The following is a 16878-nucleotide window of genomic DNA, read 5'->3' as shown; positions in this document are numbered from 1 at the left end:
AGGATGTCACAAATGGATGTCTTATCAAATTTTATTTCACTAGTTCCTGTCCAAATCCTTTTGGGATCCCAGAGGAAGGGGAATGGACAATGTTACAATAGAGTCCCATCACTTAAGCATCTCCTGATTATATAAAGGGAACAGTTGGAGGTCAGGGGTTGGTGTGTGCTGGGAGAGACACACAGTCTAGAAAATACCTAATCTTTGCCTTCCTAGAACTGACAAATGAGTAGGGTCACAAGATGCAAAGATAACTATAACTTACCACTTGATATGATAAATATATTTAGACACATGCAAACAAAGTACTGGGAGTGGGTAAGTTTATGAGGAGGGGATGCCTCAGGGAAAGCTTCCTGGATGGGACTACATTGGGCTGAGTGATAGGGTTTAAGTCAGAAGCTAGGGTTGATTTTGGAGAGAAATTTGGAACTATGCCCAAAGGGCGACCAAAATATGCATATCCTTTGATCCAGCAATACCACTACTAGGTCTGTATTCCGAAGAGATCATAAAAAGGGAAAAGGACCCACATGTACAAAAATATTTATAGCAGCTCTTTTTTTGTGGTGGCAAATAATTGGAAATTAAGGGGATGCCCATCAATTGCAGAATGACTAAACAGGTTGAGGTATGTGAATGGAATAGAACACTATTGTGCTATAAGAAATTACAAACAGTATGGTTTCAGAAAAACCTGGAAAGATTTACATGAACTGATGCATACATAGTGAAGTGAACAGAACCAGAACATTGGACACAGTAACAGCAACATCGTGTGATGATTAACTATGATTGACTTAGCTCTTCTCAGCAATACAATGATTCAAGACAATCCTAAAAGACTTGTGTTGGAAAATGCCATCCCCATCCAGAGAAAGAACTACAGAATCTGAATGCAGATGGAAGTAGACTATTTTCACTTTTTTTTCTTTCTAGTGGTTTTTCCCTTTTGTTCTGACTCTTCTTTTACAACATGACTAATGTGGAAATATATTTAATAGCCTATATCAGATTACTTGCTATATTGGAGAGGGGGGAGGGGAGGGAGGGAGAAAAATTTGGAACTCAGAATTTTACCAAAAAAATGAATGTTGAAAACTATCTTTACATGGAATTAGAAAAAAAGCACTATTAAGAAATAAAAAAGAAGGCCAGGGTTGGCACCCTGGCTTTGCTTTTTGGTACCTGCGGGGCCTTGGACTAGACTTTCAATTGCTCTGGGTCTCTTTGTCTGTCAAATGGGAGCAGGGAGGGGTGGGCTAGCTGGTCTCAAAGAGTACTTCCAATTCTAAATCCTAGAGATTCCTATCCTGTGGTAGAGGAGAGGTAGAATGATAAGATGGGCTTCTGAGGCCCCTAAGACCCCACGCCCCAAAAGTGAGTGGTTTCCTCTGGCTCATCTCATAGGCAGGGATGCTTTTATTCTCTGAAGGGATGCTCTCTCACCTTGATCCAGCAGCAACTGCCTCAGTTGGTTTTTTGAACCCAGGTATGTAGGACTTGACATTTATTCCTACGCAACTTTATTTGACTAGTTTCTGTCCCAATCTTTCTTTCAGATCCCAGAGGACAATGCTACAATATGGCACAATCTTCACTAAAGTGTCTTCTTGGGAAAGATACAGCCCTCATGGAGCTGACAGTCAGGGTGCAAGTGGGTGCAGGGATCACACCTTGAGCGCAAATCACCATGTATTGGCCTTTCCTGACTCTCTCTCTCTCTCTCTCTCTCTCTCTCTCTCTCATTACTGGGGTTAAATAACTTGCCCAAGGTCATACAGCTAGTAATTGTCTGAAGCTAGATTTGAACTCTGGTCCTCCTGACTCCAGGGCCAGTGCTCTATCTACTGCACTAGATAGCTGCCCCCAGCCTTTCCTAATCTCCATGCATGGGAGCTGAAAGAGAAAAGAAAAGCATGGGCTGAGGGGAATTTCCCCAACTTGGAACTCTGTATGTCTGGGTATCTCTGCTTCTATGGACTATGAAATAGTCCACCAAGCTGGAGTCATGAAGGGGGAGAAGCTGCAGCTTAAGAGGTCAGAGGACCAAGGAGTGACTGGGATGGGGAGTGGGTAGGAGACAAAGAGGCTTAACCACACCATATGGTGAGGTAAAAAGAGTCAGTCCTGCATGTGAATTCCTGGCTTGGCTACTTACTGACTGTGTGCATTCTTGGCCAAGTCACCATCTCAGGGCTTCAACTTCATCTGTAAAATGGGAGAGTTGGACTATCCAGCTCTAACAGTTTGTGATTCTGTCATAGGAAAGTTGGTCATTCCCGTGGGGCTTACTGAGCACACCCCTGACCCAGGCTCTGTCCTCAGCAAGGGTGGGTGGGGCCCAGTTGAGAAGGAGGAGGGAGGGTGACAGGAGGTGAACAGACTGCTTCAGCATTACCCCCCCCTCACTTAACCAGCTTCAGAAGCCAGTTACCATAGCAACTCTCTTGGCTTCACAGGCCTTCAAGTGCTGCGGGGGAGAATGGGGCTGGGTGCCTATGCAGGCTCCCCCGCCTCAACCTCTTGCCTTCTGAGGCTCCTCCTGACTCTAATCTTGCTCCATGATCCATCCACCTCAGCTCAGACACTCATTCCAAGACTCCTCGGACCCTAAACACTCCCCCTGCACCCCTGCCCGGATTTGTCTGTCCTTTCCTTTCTATTTCTCCCTCGTGTCTATTAGTCCCACTTCTCATCCAGGGCCTCTGCGGAGGCCTCCAGTGAATTCTAGCCCCCAGCTAATCAACTCCAGGCAACTCACATTTATAGAGCTCTTTAGTATTACATTTAGTATTGTAATAATATTACTAATATTATTATGTTAGCATTACTATTCCCACCACTGCACGTATTAGTATTATATGCTTTATAGTTTTAGCTCATCTGATATTTCCTACCTGTATCCCCCCATTTTATAGATGAGGAAACCAAGGCCCAGAGAGGTTTGCCCAAAGTCACATAGCTAGGAGGTTGGCAGAGCCAGGGCTTGGACTGAGGCCTATCTCCAGGTGCCTTGTCCTTTATCTCACATGCTTCCTCTCATGGAATCATAGAATCTTGGAGCTGGATGAGACCTTGAGGCCATAGTCCTTCCAGTAGCTGAAGAAGGCTTCCTTTTACAGACTACCCAACAAGTAATCATCCAGTCTCCCAGTCCAATTCAATAAACATTTATTAAACATTTATGCTGCCATGGTGGGTTATGGATGCAAAGACCATATGAAATAGCCCCTGCCCTCAGGTAGCTCACATTCTTACTGAGGTGGTAGTGGGGAGAGATAAGTAAGTGCAAAGTACATACAAAGGGGAAGAGGGAATAACACAGCAGGGAAGGGTAGCACTAGAAGTGTGTAGTGAAGGAAGCTAGGAATCCTAAAGCGTGGAGGTGAGGAGGGGGTACATTTCAGACATGGGGGAACCACTTGGGCAAGGCAAAAGGGCTGGAGATGGGTGAAATGCTAGGTATTCAGAAGCTGCTAGCGCAGGTTGCTTTAACCAAAATGAAGATGTCTTGGTCCTCTTCGAGAACAAAGGACAATCAACAGCAGCGACTAGAATGGAGAGTATATTAAGGGAGTAATATGGAATGATTGGAAAGGTAGGTGGGAGTCAGATCATGGAAAGTTTTAAATGCTCAGCTGAGGAGCCTGTTGATCCTAGAGGCAATAGCGAGTCATTGAAAATTCTAGAGTGGGGGTGACATGGTATTATATGTGTTTTAAGAATATCAATTCAGCAGCTGCATGGAAAACAGATTGAACAGGGGAGAGACTAGAGACAAGGGAACCAATTAGAAGGCTATTGAAATAGAACAGTCATGGAGTGATTAGTGGCTAGAATAGTATAGAGGCTATGTGAATAGGGAGAAAGGAACACATGAGAGAGATGTCTCAGAGGTAGGATCAACAAGGCTTGGTGATCAAATGGATATAAGGAGAAGGAGGAACTGAGAATGGTCCAAGGTTGTGAACCAGAGTGACTGGAAGGATGGTGGGGTCCCCTCAACAGAACCAGGGAAATTTTAGAGAAAGGATGGGTATTTGGGGCAACAGTGAGTTCCATTTTGGACAAGCTGAGTATGAGTTGCCTGTGGGACATCCAGTTGGAGTTTTCCAACAATCTGTTAGAAATTCGGGACTATAGATTGGGAGAAAGATTAGAGTTGGATATATAAATATGGAGGTTGTCTACACAGAGAAGATAATTGAGCCTGTGGGCTTTTTTTTAGATTACCAAGGAAGAGAGTCTAGGGGAAGAAGAGAACCCAGTCAGTCAGTTAATAAATATTTATGAAAGGACTCCTATGTGCCAGGCACTGAACTGGGGATACAGGTAGGACAAAAGACTGTCCCAGCCCTCAGAGAGCTCAGGGCAGCCCTTACCCATTCCACTTTGGGACAATTCAGATTTTCAAGAGGTTTTCCCTCACATCCTGCCTAAACTTGCCTGTGCGACTATCACCTATTACTCTTAATTCTGCCAAATTTGGTGGCCAAGAAGCAAAGTCTAATACTTTTTTTACAAATGATAACTCTTCAGATTTTTGGAGGCAGCTATGACATCTCCTCTGAGTCTTCTCCAGGCTAAACATGCCTACTTCTTCCAATTGCTCCTTCCTCATAAAGCATAATGTGTAGGCCCATTTACCATTCTGGCTTTCAATATCCTGACTTTCAGTATCAAGGACACTTGCTTGAATTTAAAACCACAGCACATATTCTAGGCAGCCTCACCTTTCCCAAAAAGCCCCAGCATAGCCCAGTCCTCAGGAAGGGTCCTTCTCTCCACTTAGACTGACCCCACTCTGACTCAGGGTTTATCACCTTTTTTCCTAGACTCCTGTCACATTAACACCTATTGGCTCTGTGACCTTGGGCAAGTCACTTAACTGTTCCATCTCTACTTCTTCATCTGTAAATTGTAGACTGAAGGTTCTTAACCTGGGGTCTGTGAACTTGTTTTTAAAAAAATTTTTTTTTTGATGACTGTATTTCAGGATAATTGTTTTCTTTTGTAATCCAATGTATTTTATTTTATGTATTTAAAAACACTACTCTGAAGAGGGGTCCATAGGCTTCACCAGGCTGTTTAAGGGGCCTAGAATGCAAAACAGGAGGGAGATGAGCTGTGCTAGGAAGGGAGTAAAGGGTTCTAAAAGGTGGAGGTCACAAGGGAATATATTCTAAACATTGGGGACTATTCATGCAGAGTGAACACTGATGCAAACCTCTAGGCTAGATGGTCTCTGAGGCCCCTCCCAGCTCTAAATCTGTTATCCTGAGACCCTAAGTCTCTTCTCTCTGGGTTCGGTTTCTAAATCTGTAAAATGATTGATTGGGTTAGAATGGGTGGTGGCTATGGTCCTTTCTAGCTCTAAAACTCTAGGTTCCCTCACCTTGCCTCCCTTCCCTGGGCTTCCTAGGGAGCCAATTTAATTAAATTCAAGAAACACTTATTAAGTGCCTATGATATGTAAGGCATAGTGCTAGGCATTGGGAATACAAACACATACACACACACACACACACACACACACACACACACATATACACACACACATCAAGCCCTGACCTCAAAGAGCTTATATTCCACTCCAGTCCACTGGAGTCCAACCTTCTCAACTGTCGGGGGGGGGCAGAGTGGGGGGGAGAGAGGTGGGCCCAAGACAGGATACCTGGAACTGGAAAGAGAGTGGGTAGCCAGGAAAAGTGACCAAACAGTAAGGGGTAAGAGTCTTTTTTCCTTCATCTCCATCCTCAATTGATCATATTTGTTCTTTGAAAACCCTACTTTCCACTGGTTACTTCACCTCCTCTCCCACTTCCATTCTCTTCACTTAGGGTTTCAATGGCTCCATGTTGGAAAAACAAATTGTGGTATAGATGCCTAAGATCAAGCCTAGACTCCTTGGGTTGCCATTCCAGGCCCTCCGTCCCCCATTGACCCTGAACCTACCTCTCACAATATTTTCTTTCCACAGTCTTCCTGTCCAGTCAGAATCACAGACTCTCAAGATTAGACAGGGCCTGTGCAGTGTTGTCCTATACCTATATCCCATACCCCTCTTGCACTACCCCAACAACTCTTCCTCCTCCAGCCTCCCATGGAACAGCCCCAGTGTCTGATGTTTCACTATCTCCCAAAACCACCTATTCTATTTGTCCATTTGGGTCAGCCCTAATCTGCCTCTCCGCCAGTTCCCTAGCCCCTTCCTCTGTTTCCTAGCTCTGATCTCTTTGGACCAAAACAAGTCAAATCCTCCCTTAGTACTGGAAGACAGCTATTATGTTTCCCCTCAATCTTACCTTCTTAAACATACTCAGCTCCTTCAACTGATAGAGAGGCAAACACCCTAAAGGATCCAAAGCCAGAATACCAGGGTTCACATCCTGGTGCTGTCATTTGCCACCTGTATGACTCAAACCAAGTCATTTCACCTCTGTGGGCCTCATTATTTTCATCTATAAAACAAAGTTGTTGCAGTAGACAACCTCTACAATCCTTTCCAACTCTATACCTTTAATTCTTACTTGACATGACTTCAAGCCCCTTCACCATCCTGGTTGCCCTTCTCTGGTTATAATGCCAGTCTGTCAGTATCCAGAACAGAATATAGTATTCCAAATGTGTTCTGATCAAAGCAGAGGACAGTGGGACCATCACCTCCCCTTTTCTGAATACCATGCTTTTATTCATGCAACCTAAAATTCTTTTTAATTGCCATGATATAGTCAACTCAGATTGATATTAGAGTCCACCAAACCACCCCCCACCCCGAACTTTTTGCACAAGAAGTGTTGTCTAGCCATAGCACCACCATTTTGAGTTTGTGCAATTGACTTTTGATACCTAGATGTGGAACTTTACATTTACCCCTATTCAGTGACCCATCATTTCAGTTTATCGAAATCCTTGTCGGTTATATGAGATAATATAGGCATTATATAAATGCTTATTCCTTTCCCCTTCTTTCATGATTCAGTTATCCAGTGTATTAACTCTCTCTTCTAGCTTCATGTCATCTGGAATTTTGATAAGCATGATAGCTATGCTCTAACCCAGGGCTCCTTCACCTGGAGTTCATGGAGTCCCGGTCCTTTGATAGATTTCTGAGGGTCCATGAACTTGGGTGGGAAAAATATTATTTTCACTAAGCTTTGGTTTCTTCGGCCACCTGGTGTATTGTTTTGTGCATTAAAAAAACATGATTCTGAGAGGGGATAAATAGGTTTCACCTGACTGATTGCCAAGGGGATCCATGACATACACAAAAAATGAAGAACCCTTGCTCTAGCCCAACTGAGTTAGTCTTTGTTCCCTAAATGAATGAGATGCCCGCCTGCCTCTATACCTTTGTTCAGGATATTCACTATGACTGCAATACCCTCCTTCCCCTTTTCTGCCTATTAAATTTCTACCCATCTTTTAAAATTTAGCTCAAATTCTACTTCCTCCCTGATTAATACAATTGACCAAACATTTATTAAGTGCCTGACAAGTAGAGGGCATTATGCCAGGCATAAAGACAAAAACAAAGTACCCTTGTCCTCAAGGAGCATACATTCTACTGGGGAATGGCAGCTAGGTAGTTAAGGCAATGGGCCTGGAGACAGGAAGACCTGAGTTCAAATTCACCCTTAACGGAGTGATTCTGGGCAAGCTGTTTGACCCTTGCCTGCCTCGGTTTCCTTATCTGTAAAATAATAGTAGCTCCTACCTCAGTGGGTTGTTACGAGAACCAAATGAGATAATATTTGTAAAAGGCTTAGTGCAGTGCCCAGCATTTAGTAAGTATTTAATAAATGCTTCTTTCCTTCTAGAGCATGGACGTGTTTGACTCTGGTCAGTAACTATCTTCCCATTTGGACCTCACATATCACTCTACTTCATACCTCGTTCAACTCTCCTATAACATTGGATATTACAGGCATGTGTTCGTGTGTTATCCCCTTATTTGACTGTGAAGTCCATGAGGGCAGGGATATCAATTTTATTGCACTTGCAGCCCCCTAGCACAGTATTTCTGTACACAGCAGGGACTAAATACATAATACGTGAATTAATTTGGGGGCAGATAAGTGTTATGGCAGATAGAGTACAGGCCTTGGAGTCAGGAAGACTCATCTCCATGAGTTCAAAGCCAGCCTCAGACACTTACTAGCTGTGTGACTCTGGGCAAGTCACTTCACCCTGTTTGTCTCAGTTTCCTCATCTGTTAAATGAGCTGGAGAAGGAAATGGCAATTTACTCTATTGTCTTTGCCAAGAAAACCCCAAACGGGGTCATGAAGAGACAATTGAGAAACGGCTGAACAACAACAAATGAATTAATCTATGATTTCATCCAAGTCATCGATAAAGAATGATGAGACCCATAGGTTCATAGATCTTAAAGCCAAGAGGTACCTTAGAGATGATCGAGTCAGCCTCTCATTTTATAGATGTGATCACAGGCATCCAGAGTCGTTAAGTGATTTGTCCAAGGTCACGCAAATGGCAAGTAGCAGAGTTGAGATTTGAGGCTAGGTCCTGTTGGACTACAGAGCCAATATTCTTTCTGTTGCTCCATTAAGGTACTCAGTCATTGGGCTCACCACTCCACAGAGGCCCCACTTATTCCAGTCTTTGCTCATACCACTCCCCCAATCCTCTGGAGCCTTCAAAGCCCAGCCTAAGTCACATCTGCTCCAAGACTAACTCATAAGGCCTACAGGGCTCTCTCTGGAGCCCAGTTTCCCCTCAGAACCCTCCCCATTCTCAAACAGCTCATTAAGATACAGAACATCCCCTTGTACTGTTCTCTGGATGTTCCAGATGTGAGTCTAAGTGACCCCCGCCTCCAAATTAACATAAGCTCCTTAAGATGCAAGGATGCGTTTTTTCCCTCTGGTCTCCTTGACCCAGTCTGTTTGTACTCTGGCACAGCTCTGAGCATATTAGGGAGCTCAGCTGACTGGAACTGAAGACAATGAAAGGGGGAGCTGTCACTTATATCGCCCCTCTCCCACCCAAGCCATTCTCTCACCCATTCAGTACACGTGCCCTCTGTATGGTAGGAAGGCTCACCATCCCTGTCCTCTTAGAGTTTTCAGCCACAGCATCATAGACTCTAGAGCTAGCAGGGTCCTTAGAGATCGTTGGGTCCAACCCCTTCATCATTCAGAGGAGGAAACTGAAGCTCAGAAAAGGATCATAGATCTAGAGTTGAAAGGGACCCCAGAGACCATTTTACAGATGAGGAAACTGAGTCCCAGAGAAGTAAAGTAACTTATCCAAGATCACATGGGCAATGAAATTCAGAGGAAGGACTTGGATGGGAGTTCCCCAGGGTCTCACAAGAAGTCAGTGGCAGAGTTTATTAAGCATCTACTAGGTGGAAGTCACTGTACTGAGTGCCATGTGTGTTACCAGGTAGGAAGTAAGGTCATTTCTGACTGGGTCTAGGGGTGGAGTAAGGAAGGCGTTTTAGAGAAGATAGGGCTTGACTAGGTCCTTGAAGACTTTGGTTTCAGTAGGCAGAGGATGAAGGGTCATTGTTCCAGGCTTTAGGGTAGGAGAAGGGTAAGATTTGGGGGCATAATGAGGATAATGGTATGGCTGGAGCAGAGAAGCCACAGAGGACCTGGGCGGGGGTGGGGGGAGGGAACCTAGGATAAGTAACTCTGTTCAGGACTCCCTCTAGAAACTGGGAGAGGGAAAGATAACAAGAACGAATAGCAAAGGAGAGATTTGGAGGGCTGGTGTCAAGCAGAGAGAAAAGAGATGGGATGAACCAGGCAAGGCCTTAATGGCTTGCTTGGCTCCCCAAACCCTTTAGGTGACCACCATCACCACTATGGGCTACAGGAAAGATGACGATGAAGTAGAGGGCAGTGATTCCAGAGTTGTCTTGGTTGGGCCAAGGTGTCTCGATCCCTGGGCACCTTTCGCTCAGCCTTCCTCCTCCACCTGGTCTGATTGAGTGCTAGGGTTCTGCCTTGGTGGGGCTAGGGAGCAAGGCACAGGTAGCTTCTCTATCCACTTCTGATGCAGATCTTTATCCTGGGGAAAATCCACTGCTGGTCACAAGGTTCCTAAGTTCATCCCAGGAAGGGCAAATAGTGCTGAGAGCAAGGAGGCAGAGAAGGAACAGTGGGAACCTCCTCTAATCCCTGAGAGAAAGGCCTGGAGCCCAGAACATCTAGATTTGGTTAGCTGAGAATGGGCCCTAGGTTCCCTGTATAGTTCTATTCCTTCCTTTCTCCTTGGGAAATTTCTTCTCTGAGGCCAGGTCAGATCTGGAAGAGACCTTAGAGATCATGGACCTCTTCATTTAAAATTAGATGAAACTAAGGCCCAAGAAAGGAAAATAATTTCCCAAGGTCACAGAAGTAAGTAGCAGAGTCAGGATCTGAACCCAGGACCTCTGAACCCAAATCAGAGCTCCCTGCCCTATACCTTCTCTCATTTTCTCTGCCTCATGTGTCTGCCCCAGGGATAGGAGAGCGGGGCTAGCACCTTGAGATGGACATTTACAAATGGAGTCCCTGTTCTACCCAGACATAATCCACAGGGATAATGCCCCCTCTTCCCCTTCTGTCCTAACCAATATCCCTTTCAGCTCCCAGAGGCCTTCCTGATCCTGGTAGTGGTTGTGACAGAAGGTAGTTCTCTCTTGGAAGTGTGGGCTTGGGGCAGCTAGGTGGCACAGTAGATAGAGCACCAGCCCTGAAGTCAGGAGGACCTGAGTTCAAATCCAGCCTCAGACACTTACTAGCTGTGTGACCCTGGGCAAGTTACTTAACCCCCGATCACCTCAAAAAAAAAAAAAAAAGGGAAGTCTAGGATTTAGAGTTAGGGAGACATTAGAGATCATCTTACCCAACCTTCTCATCTTAGAGAGAAAACTGAGGCCTGGAGGGGTTAAGTGACCTACCCAAGGTCATACAGCTAGTAAGAAACAAGGGCAGGACTTGAATCCAAGTCCTTTGACTCCAAATCCAATGCTTTTTTCATTACACTACACCCCCAAGGGCAAGCCATGCTCCCTACTGAGGAAGATGAGAGGATCAGGGCAGAAGCTGTCAGATTTTGTGTGCCCAGTCTGATCTAGCTCCGATTGACCTTGGGTGTTATTGGGTAGGGGCCCACCAGATTTACATAGCTTCCATTCAAGAGCTGCCTATCTTCTTTCATTTTTAACAGTCTTTAACAGACATCGAAAAAGGCATAAACCTGCTCTCAGAGGACAGACAGACAGGTCCAGATTGGAGTTTAGTTGGACTGATCAAGCCAAAGGGCCATGCTCTCTTCTCTTTCTCTTTGAACCCCTCTATCTCCAAAACAAGAAAGCTGGGCTGGCTCCCCGACTCCCCTTAAACTGTCCCGTTGCTCTCTGTGGCACTCGCTGTATGATTTCTTTAAACCTCAGTTTCTCCATCTGTCAGGTGGAAGAGTAATTCTTTCATGACCTACCTCACAGGACTGAAGTGAGGAAAATGCTTCGTAAATCTTAGAATGCTAGAAAAATGAGAATTCTGCTTTTTTTTTCTCCCCCCTCCTCCCTCCCTCCTCTCTAAAGAGACACAGAGGACTGGCCAGAGATAGCTCAGCCCACTGCTACAGCCTCTGATTTCTCCCAGTGGAATAGACTCTGATTTATTCCCATGGACTGGCCATTCCTTCCCTACCCCTCACCCCCTAGCTTCAGGGGAAGCTGAGGAGAGAAAGGAAAAGCCTCTCTACTAGGGCAGTGGAAGCAGACACTCAGGTATCTGGAGTCTCCAGCCCAAGCATCCCCTCTGACTGCTTCCCCCCAGAGCTAGTTATCCCACTTTCTGCCCCTTGCTTTCAACCCACTGGCCCACCCCTCCACCTTTGTCCACCTACAGAACCTAGACCCAGGGAATCCCAGAAGAGGGAGGTCCCCTGTAAGACACTCCCTGTTCTCAGGGAGACTCAGGTCCCCCCTCCCCAGGGGCAGGGGTCGGGGGAGGGTAGGCTGTCTGCTGTCTGCTGTCTGGAAATCGAAGCCCAGGGCAGCATAGCCCACACTGAAACCAGATCCTCCCGTGTCCTTGGCCACGGTAGTATCCCGCTGGAATGGGGGAGGGGTCGGGAGCCCACAGACAACTTGCAAAGGGAAAGGAGGGCTCAGAGTAGATAGAATTGGTGTGTGTGTGTGTGTGTGTGTGTGCGCGCGCGCCCGCGCGCGCGCGCGCCCGCTCGCGTTTTCTTCCTCTTCTGAAGTGCCTAGCATGGTGTCTGGCACACAGATGGAAATTAATAAGTGTTTGTTGATTTAAATCTCAATTTTCATTGCCATAAATCTGAGAGGGGCCTTAGAAAACATCTAGTTTAGCCTAATTTTACAGATGAGGAAACTGGGGCCCAGAGAAGGAAAGTGACCTGCCCAAGACCACACAGCTCCTAAATAACAAAGCTGGGATTGGAATTCAGGTCTTCTTACTGAGCTAGCATCTCATGTTAGGTGTGCCTGGCTTATACATGGATCACGTGTACACACATGCATGTTCAAACCCAGGCAAACATGCAACCACATACAAAGACATACATATAGATGCACACATACTTATGTAAAGACACCGGAGACATAGTTATCTACCCACCTCTTGCCCCCCACATATAGTATACACATAGCAGATCAGTCACACAATTCCTGGGCTGAATCTGGTTTTCACTGGCTCAGCAGGTAGCCCTCCAGGCTAGATAGCCTGCCTGCCTCCTTCCTAAGCTTTCCCCTCCTGAGGTTCTCCATGCCCCAGGGTTCCCGACCAGTGAGTAGCTCACTAGCATTCTTTGGGAACTGAGACACTTTGCCTCCTGGTCCTCTATCCCCACACTCACAGAAGGGCTCAAGGGCACAAGGGAATATGCCTGCTCTGCCCAGAGAAGCATGGGACATATGAGGTGTTCCCAGACAAATAAGTAGAGGGAGGTATTCACACAAAAAAGCTCATCTCGGCACCCAAGGGTGTGGGGTCAGGAGTTCCCATCAGACATTGACATGTTCACAGTAGTCACCATCTATAAGGCTGGGAGTGGGAGAGGAAGGGAGGAGGGACAGGAAGCAGAAAGGGAAGGAAAGAGATGGCCACCGAGTCACTAGAATGAGAGTGGGAGGGAGAGGCCCACGCATGTGCGTGCACACGTATGTGGTGGCGTGTCTGTGTGCATGGGTACTGATTGTCGCTGGCGAGGGATCGAATTAGTTCCTTTTCCCTCTTTCCAGATGATTTTTCATCTCTGTAATTAATGGGCAAGTCAGCGCTGAACGGCATGGCAGGCAAATTGCTAGTTAGGGAAATCACGGATAATTTTCTCGATATGATAATGAAGGTTGTATTCCTTCTTTTATTCTCCCTGTTTTCATCCTACTTTTAAGTAATAAATTTGGCATTAGAGGGAGGAGTGAGTGGGAGAAGGGGAGAAGTCACCCACCCTCTAAGACCTGGGTCTGACCTGAGTTAGTACTGGGGATCCCCCACCCCAAAAGGACAACTGGACCCAAGGTATAGATAAGGTGAAGGGGGATAAGGGAGAGGGACCTTGGGGCTAGCTGACAATGGAAGGGGAAGGCACACCACCCCAATGTCAAGAAAGGTGTCTGTACTCCTTTACTCAGACTTTCAGCAGGAAAAGCAAAGGAACTGGATTTGGGAAGGGCCGGGATGGAGTAAGGAGGGAGCCAGGAAGCTAGCCAGGGCAGAAGTCTCTTCCCACCACCCTATGGGAAAGGGGAGATGGTCTGAGGAAAAGAGGAAGACAGGGGCACAGTGGAATAGAGCAGCAGAGAGTGCTGGGAATTTTCTGGGAGAAGGCTTTTAGGCCACTATCTAGGGGCTGAGGCCAGAGGTAGATGAGGAGTGGGTTTGGGATGGGAAGGGGGTGGGGTGTAGAGTCTAAGGCAGAAGGTATCAAGGCCACATCCAAAGACCCTAGGGACCATACTCTCAGTGTTTAGAAAGCACACTGACCCTTCTCTTCCTGCCTACCTGCCCTGAGACCTTCCCCCATGGCCCCAGCCTCTCATTGAGTGACAGGGGGCTTATTATATGGGGAATAGGATAGGGAGGGAGAGAAGGAAAGAAGCAGCCATATTGGCATCCATTTTATCCCCCACGCCCCAGTGTCCACACCCCACATGTTTGGAGATGGAAAGACAGAGCTATCAGAAACAGGGTGGGGGAGAAATAAAGGAAAAGAAGGGGTCATAGGATTTGGAACAGCTTTAATCCAAACCCTTCGTGTGACAAAAGAGAAAACTGAGAGCCCAGAAAAGGACTTCCCTAAGGGCTTGGGGGATAGGCTAGGGTCAAGATGTAGATCCTTGAAAGGAAGAAGAGCCAGAGATGAACCATTATGGCCAGAATCCTGCTACCCATCTCACTCCACTGAAGTGATTTCCTCATGGGGCAGATCCTCTGGTCTGGGGAGAGGAAACAAGATTCCAAGGGTCTCTCTCCAAACATGGGAGAAGGGAGTCTGCCCTGTTTGGTAGGAGATTGTGGGGAAGGTGATTGGCAGGGGCATTTACTTGGTGTTGGGTGTGTATGTGGGGGGGTGGGGTTTGAAGTAGAGGTGGTATATGCCTGTATTCTATGTGTGTATGTCCTTTCCTCCTACTAAACTGTAACCTCTTCGAGGGCAGAGACTTTTTCCATCTTTGTAACCCTAATGGAATACAAGGCCTTGCACTCTTGTAGGTGCTTAACAATGGTTTGTTAAATTTTCCATATCTGTATAAAGATTGAGGTGTGTGTGGGAGCAGGGAGGGCTGTATACCTGTGCTGGGTATGGAAGGGTTGGGTTTGTGCTCCTATGGGGGAATAAGGAGTTGAGGTGTGCACAAGGTTAGGGAATATTCATTTTTGGTGGGATTGGGTATGAAGAGAGGTGTTACACGTCTCTCTGCTTCAGGACACAGGACACAGGACACAGACAGACAAATGTCGTCTCCCCCCTCCCTTCAGTCACCTTTTCAGTGGTTGTGCCTAGCTCCCCCCTGAGCTCTCAAGACCCTCTTATGGTTGGGAGTCTTAGAGAGGAATAAGACCAATTCCCTCTCCCTCACACAATCCAGGGTAAGGTTGGGGTGGGGGTGGTTGGGAAACCATTCCTTTCCCCTTTCCTAAACCTGACATTTCAGGGACTAGAGCATGGGGGTGGGGGGCATGATTGACACCCTCCTCCCCCAGTTGCAGATCGAGGGGGAAGCAGATGCAGGGGTCTAACAGCAATCAAAGGCAGAAACAGGCGACCAAGCTACCTTTTCCACTCTTCCTAGCCCGACAGAGCAATCCCACCCCAGAAGCCCGGGCCTGTGCTCAGGTCTACAGCACGTTCCTTGGGGGACCGCAGCGGCAGGCGGGAGGGGAGCCTCTAGCAGGAGACGCCGCCACGACACCCAGACAACCCCTCCCCCAATCACTCCCCCCCTCCTCTCAGAGAAAAACAACCAAAAAGGAACATATATATGTATATATGTACATATATACACACAGGTATGTATATGTATATTCAAAAGCATCCTGCGGAATCAGCCCTTGACAGCCCCTCCAAGGGTTGGAAGACACAGATCGAAGAGACACACAACCAGACACCCACACAGCCAGGGCGAACACACCATCACAGCCACACGGACACCAGCCGGTACATACATACACACAAAGACACAGGATGGCAGAACCAGATACACATGCACACACATGCACACACACACACACACACACACACACACACACACACGAGCACTCGGATACACAAAGATACATTCAGGCATAGACACCCAGACCCAGCCTCGCTTTCCCGGCTAGTGTCACACCGCGGATCGACGCTGCCTCTCTTTTCCGCACCTCCCCCCCATTCCCCCGCCTCCCCAACCCCAGCCCGCGCCAGCACCTCGGCTAGCTCACAGCTGGTGCCCAGCTCCGCGGCGATAGCAACCCCATAGGCTTCCCATGAACAGCTCTGCGGCTACAACGCCCCCGATTCTCCCCACCCCCGAATAGATGCAAAAATGATTTGAACCCCCATCCAGCCACCCCCTTTCCAGACAAGACTACATCCCATCCATCCCCCTCCCCCACGCCCTTCCTCGCCTCGCTCCCATCCTCCGCATAGGGGCAAGACCCGGACGTGGGCAGGGGGCAGACTAAGCTCTCCCGATCCGTGTGCCCCAGACACCTGGCCCAGGTGTGACGTCCCCTCCTCCATGTCCCTCTAGCCCCGGAGTGGACACTCACCTGTCCAGGGGCGGCTCGCTCTCCTCGCCAGTCCTCTCCTCTCTCCTGCGGCTTCTCGTCCCCGGGCCCCCCGCCCGGCACATCTCCCGGAGCCGAGGAAGGGGGGTGGTGGCGGAGAGAGGGCGGGCTCCGGGGCTCCCCTCCCCCAGCCCACCGCCACCACCACCAAAAATTTAGCGGGGGGAAAAAATCGAATTTGACAATCCACTCCCGGGCTGGGGATGGGGAGGGGGCGCGGGCTCCGGGGCTGGAGGCGAAGATCTGGGCGAGTGGGTCTTTCTCCCCCCTGGTGTGGGAGGGAGCGGGGGGAGGGGGGTGGGCAGCGTCAGGGCTCCGGGGCCCGGGGCTGGGGCGAGGCGGCAGCGACACAAGCGGGCAGCATCTCTCCCCCGCCTTCTCTCGGCTCCCCCGACGGCGGCGGCGGCGGCACGTGTGAGTCCAGCCGACTCCCCCCCGCCCCCCCCCCCGACGGCGGCGGCGGTGGCGGCGGCGGCGGCAGCGGCGGCGAAGGGGTTAACGGGGCAGCTCCAGCCCCCCGCCCGCTGCCCCCAGCCGGGCGAGGCCGCTCCGGGACTCCCGCTCAGCCATCCGCCGGGGCCTCCTCTGCGGCTGAGAAACTGCGGGGGGGCCCG

General features: G+C 48.2%; 1 protein-coding gene across 2 annotated transcripts in view; it reads right to left on the bottom strand.

Annotated features, from left to right (window-relative positions):
• ADGRL1 (adhesion G protein-coupled receptor L1) overlaps window positions 1-16463 on the bottom strand; it is a 64882-nt gene extending 48419 nt beyond the window's left edge. The window contains exon 1 of one of the 2 annotated variants that reach the window (XM_036756039.1): window positions 16247-16463. The gene's annotated coding sequence lies outside the window, so the exon portion shown is untranslated. The remainder of the gene's footprint in view (window positions 1-16246) is intronic. The other variant, XM_036756048.1, reaches the window with a different exon arrangement.
• Window positions 16464-16878: the final 415 nt, after the last annotated feature.

Source organism: Trichosurus vulpecula, chromosome 1, assembly GCF_011100635.1.
Source record: "Trichosurus vulpecula isolate mTriVul1 chromosome 1, mTriVul1.pri, whole genome shotgun sequence".
Lineage (NCBI taxonomy): Eukaryota > Metazoa > Chordata > Mammalia > Diprotodontia > Phalangeridae > Trichosurus > Trichosurus vulpecula.
The sequence above is the reverse complement of the archived record's forward strand: the minus strand, read 5'-3'. Positions and strand labels throughout refer to the sequence as shown.